Source organism: Quercus suber, unplaced genomic scaffold, assembly GCF_002906115.3.
Source record: "Quercus suber isolate HL8 unplaced genomic scaffold, Cork oak 2.0 scaffold_756, whole genome shotgun sequence".
Taxonomy (NCBI): Eukaryota; Viridiplantae; Streptophyta; class Magnoliopsida; order Fagales; family Fagaceae; genus Quercus; species Quercus suber.
Window position 1 is genome coordinate 76,918 of NW_027070192.1, and position 6,268 is coordinate 83,185.

The window sequence follows — 6,268 nt, forward strand, 5'->3', positions numbered from 1 at the left end:
ATAAAAACACCCCCCCCCCCCCCCCCCCCCTCACCAAAAAAAAAAAAAGAATGAAGAAATTCATGTGTAAGTCCATTATTTGCCTCCATAGTGTAATCTTTGTCCTCTAAAGATGGCTTGGATGTCCAACCCAGCTTTAGCCCATCATGCTCTATTTTCACCATATCCATTTATACTCAGAATTAGTGAGTGCATTTTATTCATATATATAACAAAGACAAATGACATGAGAAATAGTAACTTTCTTTCTGTGCCAAAATCCCCTGCAATGTTATACCCCACAACATCCTCTCATGTATATAATTACAATCTAATACTGACAAAGACATCTATGTTTTATCAATTTTTTGCATTCCTTTTGGATTGAAAGAAAAAGTCTTTCAACACCAAAACCCCATACCCTCTGGACCGATAAGTCATTAGTAAATCAATTATTTAAGATCCAATAAATGTACCAAACAGAAACTAAAAGAGGGTTCTTCATGGTCCATTTATTCAAAAGTTTATAGAAATGCCATGTTTATCATATTTCCTGATGTAGAACATACAAGACATGCCTTTTTAGAACAATAGGGGCACAAGAAGTCACAATGCAAGATCAAATGGGGGTGCCAGTAGAGGCCATTGGAGTCGGAATTGCATGAAATTTGACAAGTTGAAGGGAAATGACATTCTGATCCAGACTCGTAATACTATGAATGTTGCCAAAATTTAGGTGAATTCCTTTATTAAGACCCCGAAAATAGTGTTTTTACTATTTATAGTAATATTTGTTTTTCCTTAATAACTTTTAATTTAAAAGTCAGAATAATGTCTCATCTGTTTAGAACGGCCCTTAAGGTCAATTGTTAATGATTCTGCATTTAACTTAATCTTGCCATTTTTGGTAAATTTTGTTATTTTGTCACCTAATTGCGTAATTAGTACGAATTAGGGCTTTAGATGTTTTTCTTAGTATTTATATGTTTTGTAGCCATTAGAAGCAAATTAGACTATTGTTGAGGACGTTTTGTGACAAGGGCCAAAAATGCAAGAATGTCCCAAATCTCCCCTTGGGTTCTTTAGAAGTGTTTATTGTGAACAATCAAGCCCAAAATTCCAAATGTATAATGAACAAAAGGCTAATGGTGCTTTGACAAGAGAAAATCAAAATGCTAATAACAAAAGCGTAGAAAAAGTAGAAAAACATAACAGGTCTGAAACTTCAACCCACAGTCACCGAGAAGAGGAAATTGAGAGAGGTTGTGAGAAAGAGAGGGAAGGTTCCCCTGTACCCATATTTCCACTCCTAAGGTTTGGAATTGTGAGAATGTTTCCTAGCTCAGTGGGTTTTTGCTCTCAAGTTTCAGCTCTATAGGGAAAATGTGGTTCAACAGGTCTGGAACTTTGACCTGCAGTCACCAAGAAGAGGAAATTGAGAGAGGTTGTGAGGAAGAGAGGAAAGGTTCCCCTGTACCCATATTTCCACTCCTAAGGTTCGGATTTGTGAGATTGTTGATTGGCTGAATGAGTTTTTTCTCTGAAGTTTCAAGTCTCTAGATTAAACATGGCTCCTTTTGTTTTGAACTAATGAGAGAGTTTTATATAGAGTTTAGGGTGTTGCTAATAACTGGTTTTTGAGTAGTGGAAGAGGCTTTTATCCCCCATGATACTAATTTGGTGTTTTGGCTTGGGTCGCTTTTGTTTGAGGAAGAGTTTGGCATGCTTTTAGCATGATTTTGGAAATAAAGTTGTTTCCTCTTCATGGCTACTGTCTCTAGTCTTTGCAAGCCTTGGAAAACTACATTTGGGTGGTTGAGTGGGCTAGACTGTTCAGCCTTTTTCTTAAAGTTAGCTGTGTTTTGGTGTGGAAAATGGAGATGGGCTGAAAATTAGGGGCACAGTCACTCAGAGCATGAAAGCTCTTTTGATGTGGAAATTTTGGATACAAGACCTCTTCCATGAGCCTGAGGTGCTACCAGTGTCCCTTGCCCACTTGGTAGCACGTATGGGTTGGGCTCACGCAAAAGGTCCGAAAGGAACCAACCCATACCCTCCAAACCACACTTCCTCAATTTCTCTCATATGTCATATGAGATTGGGCATTGCTTAAAAGAATAAATAAAACATAATACATGAATCGAGTCCATAAGGAAGTCGAGCTTGGTTGAATTGGGCTTGTACAAAATTTGTCGCGAAAATGGGTATCAACAACTATTATCAGCGACGAAACCAGGACTCGAACTTTTTGGGGGGGGGGGGGTCAGCCAAAGTCTTTTGTTTGAGGATTTTAGAAATTGGGATATCAATACTAGAGAAGGCAAGGTGACAATATCATTATTGGTTTTTCATTTTTTTTTTTTTTTGAAAAAAGAAAAAAAAAAAACTATTCTTTCCCATAATCTACAAATCAAGAAACCATACCTCAGCCAATTGTGGAGTCACCAATGGACCCAAGGAAGAAGGCTGGAGCAGTGTAATTTATTTGGTTAGGGATTTGTGATTTGTAATTGTTTATTAGTATTTTGTTGTTGTTATAGACTAGATATGTTATTTGTTTGTTGGTAATTTGGGTATGTCTAAAGGTTTTCATTATTATCTAGATTAATGAATTGTTTGCTGGTGTTTTGGTTTACCTAAAGGTTTATCTTGGTATTCTTGGTACAACTGGGCAAAAGGAATGGTCAAATAATTTTTTATTTTTGGTTTTCATTTGTCAATTTGTAAAACTTTTGTGGGAGGGGGGCCAAGAATAAATATTAAGGGTCAAGATCTAAAATTTTGTGTAAATTTATATACTAATATATATTTTTTCAAAAATTGAGGGGGGCGATGGCCCTCCTTCAGCCCCATGATAGGTCTGTCATTAACTATTATCAATAAACAGACTTTTGTCAAATTATTTTTGTAGTAGATTTCAGTTTTTTTTTTCTTTTTGTGGATTCAAGGAAACCCCTCGTGAATTTGAGGTTTGTTACTAGGAATTAACAGTTTAGTTTTTGTTCCATCAAGAGAATATCGCGTGTGCTTTTTTTAGGCTTCCGCGACATCATTTTCTAATAATGGGAATTGCTCTCATTGGAAGCAAAGCAAGTATTCTCAGAATTTACAACAAAAAAAAAAGAAAGAAAGAAGATTAATATAATTTTTTTTGATAGTGGGTTTTGGGTAATTGGGTTCCAAATAAAAGTCTTTCAGCTGTGGGGTGATTGTTACTGGACACATCTTCTAAATGTGTATACACCCATTGCACTCAGCAGAGGGAACCACATAATGTTAGCTAAGGTCGTTTTCGTCCTTATCTTCTCTCATCATTTCGTCATCTATTTCATCATCATTCTCAAACATCATTTTCAATTACTGTAATATTTTGATAAATTAATGCTTATTTAACTTAATTAAATTCGATGCTAACATGTACTCTGACTCATTCAATTATCCATCAATAGAAGATACCAAAAAAATTTAAAAATTGAAATATATTTAATTATCTTGGAGCAATATAAGAACTCCCCCATGTAATTTTTACAAAGTCTACCATTAGATTTCAAAACTTCCTATCCCAAGTGATTATACAATTTACATTAATTTATTTTTTGAAGCCAAGTGGGCTGCCACAAGATGTTTTTAACAAATAACAATCTCTGACAATTCTCCATTTGAGGATTCCTTTTTTTTTTTTTTTTTTTTTGGGAATTGGAAGGATCATCATAAATGATTAAAGTATTTTCCTCATAAGATATGCTTCTTCCACCCCCCCAAAAAAAAAAAAATTATTTGGTTATCAATAATAATGGTTTATCGTCTGCAAACTTCATAACAAGGTTTCCAAGAATGCAGGCATAAGCGTTTCATAATTAGTTCAGAGGCATAAAGGTTGTTAAAGGACAGAAAGTTGAGTGCACACGAGCCCAAAACTGCCATGAAAGTTTTTAGCAAAACAACAGATATGGGTTTACATCCTGGCTTACTTGCAAGTACATAAACACAATTAATGTTTGATGTTCTGGCAGATGCTTTGTCAACAGACTCAAAAATAACTTAATAAAAGAAGTGTAATTTGTCCAAAGGTTTGTCAAGATATGCAAAGAAGTATGTCTTGACATAGACTCTCATGCTATTGGCAGCATACACATTGTTAAAGCCTTAAAGGCAAAACTGAAAGCAGCCAAAAGAAGCTCCAAATTGTAGAGAATCATAAAACAAGAATTTAAGGGTGCCCCAAAGTTTTTTTTTTTTTTTTTTTTTTATTGAACTAAAAAAAAGACAAATATGCATCCAAGTAAAATGTACAATGGTTGGAAGCTCATGTTTTTTTGTCATTCATGATTTATTTGATCACAGTAAAAAGTGAGCAAGTGACTATTGTTGGACTGTTGTAGCAACTTTTCTTTGTAAAACAACTTGCAGTGCAGCATCTTTGTCCAAGTTTAGCCCACTCTTCCAATGGTGCCAATCAGAAAAGACAAAAACAGACAATTGCATTGGTTGTTATAGCCATGATTACATTTCCTTACTGTTGGGAAATATGGGCAAACATAGTAAACTTTAGATTCATATATTAGAGTTCAGGCATATAAAATTGAGCTCATACTGCTCTTTGCTCAAAGAAAATTACTATTGATATGCTGCCCCTTAGATGTTAGATAGTTTCTAAATTGGTATTTTCTTATCCAAACAATAATAGAAGCTCCAGTAGAAACTAAAATTAACGAAAGCCAATGCACCTATTTAAATATGAACTATGAGGAAAACTGTGTATTTTAAATTTCAATCTTCAACTTTTAATCATGTTAATGTATTTTAGGTTATGGGCTTTAGGCCCAGATGGTTTACTTGTATAGCACTTGTACTTGTACTACACTTTACTTGTACTGCACACATATACTTACTTGTACCGCACACATATGCCTCCTATATAAAGGCATCACATGTATATTTCTTATTATGAAATACAATACTACGATTCAGTATTTCTAACATGGTATCAGAGCCACTGCTCTAATCCTTTGGTGTGTCGCTCTTAAGCAGTCTTGTCTTCTTGGGTGTCATCTGCAGCCGTTGTTGTGAGCAGCACCACTGCCCCCACCACGACTCCAGTACATCAAAGACCACTGCCTTGCCGCCACCATCGCTTCCGCCTCTCCGATCAAACCACAGATTGTACCATCGGAAAGAAATATCTCCGATCTACTTTTCTGTGAAATTTCATCGTCATCGGACCAGACACGCGCCTCCACGCGCCACTACAATTCTCGGCGTCCCTTCCACGCGCCTCCAAGAACCTCCACGCGCCGGCCACTCTCCTCCACGCGCCACCAAGCGCCTGCACGCGCCGGACACACGCTCCACGGTCTGCTGATGTCAGCCCTAGTGACGTCATCAGCGCTTACGTCAGCACACGTCAGCTTGCTTACGTCATCGTTCCAGACCGTTGACTGGGTTGACCTTGACCGCGTTGACTTTGACCGTTGACTTGGACCGTTGACTTTGACCGTTGACTTTTTGCCAGAGTTGACTTTTGCAGTTCAGGTTCTCCTTACTCAGTTTTCGCGTAGATTTCATTTTTGCAGTATGTTTTTGCATATTGTGTTTCTAAATGGATAAAAATGATGTTTTCTTCCTCGCCCCATCAATACTGTATTGGAGGGGAACAAGAATTACTTATCTTGGTCTCAAGCTATGCGCAGTTTTCTTAAGGGTCGCATGCTCTGGCATTACTGTACTGGTTCAATTACCATTCCTGTCAAGGGAGCAAGTGAAGAAGATGCTGCCTTCCTTGGTCGCATGATTGAATGGGATAATCACAACCATATGATCCTCACATGGATTCGGAACACTTCCATTCCCTCCATCTCCAATCTGTTGGGCAGCTTTGATGATGCAAAATCAGCATGGGATATGTTGGCCAAAAGGTACTCCACTACTCACGGATCCATGAAATATCAGTTGGTAGTTGAATTGCATCAACTTCGACAAGAACCAGGGCAATCCATCAATGACTACTATGATCAACTTCGCTTCATTTGGACCCAAATTGACCTTTCTGATCCGATTTGGGCATGCTCACAAGATGCTCAGCAATATGCTACAGTTAGAGATGAATTTCGTCTCTATGAGTTCCTGATGTCACTTCACAAGGACTTTGAGCCCATCCGAGGTCAGCTTCTTAATCGCAGTCCTCCTCCCTCTCTTGACACTGCTGTAAACGAGTTGGTTAGAGAAGAAGCTCGGCTTGCAACCCTTCAAGCCCAGAATAAGTTCAATGTTTTGGCTATTACTCCTTCTA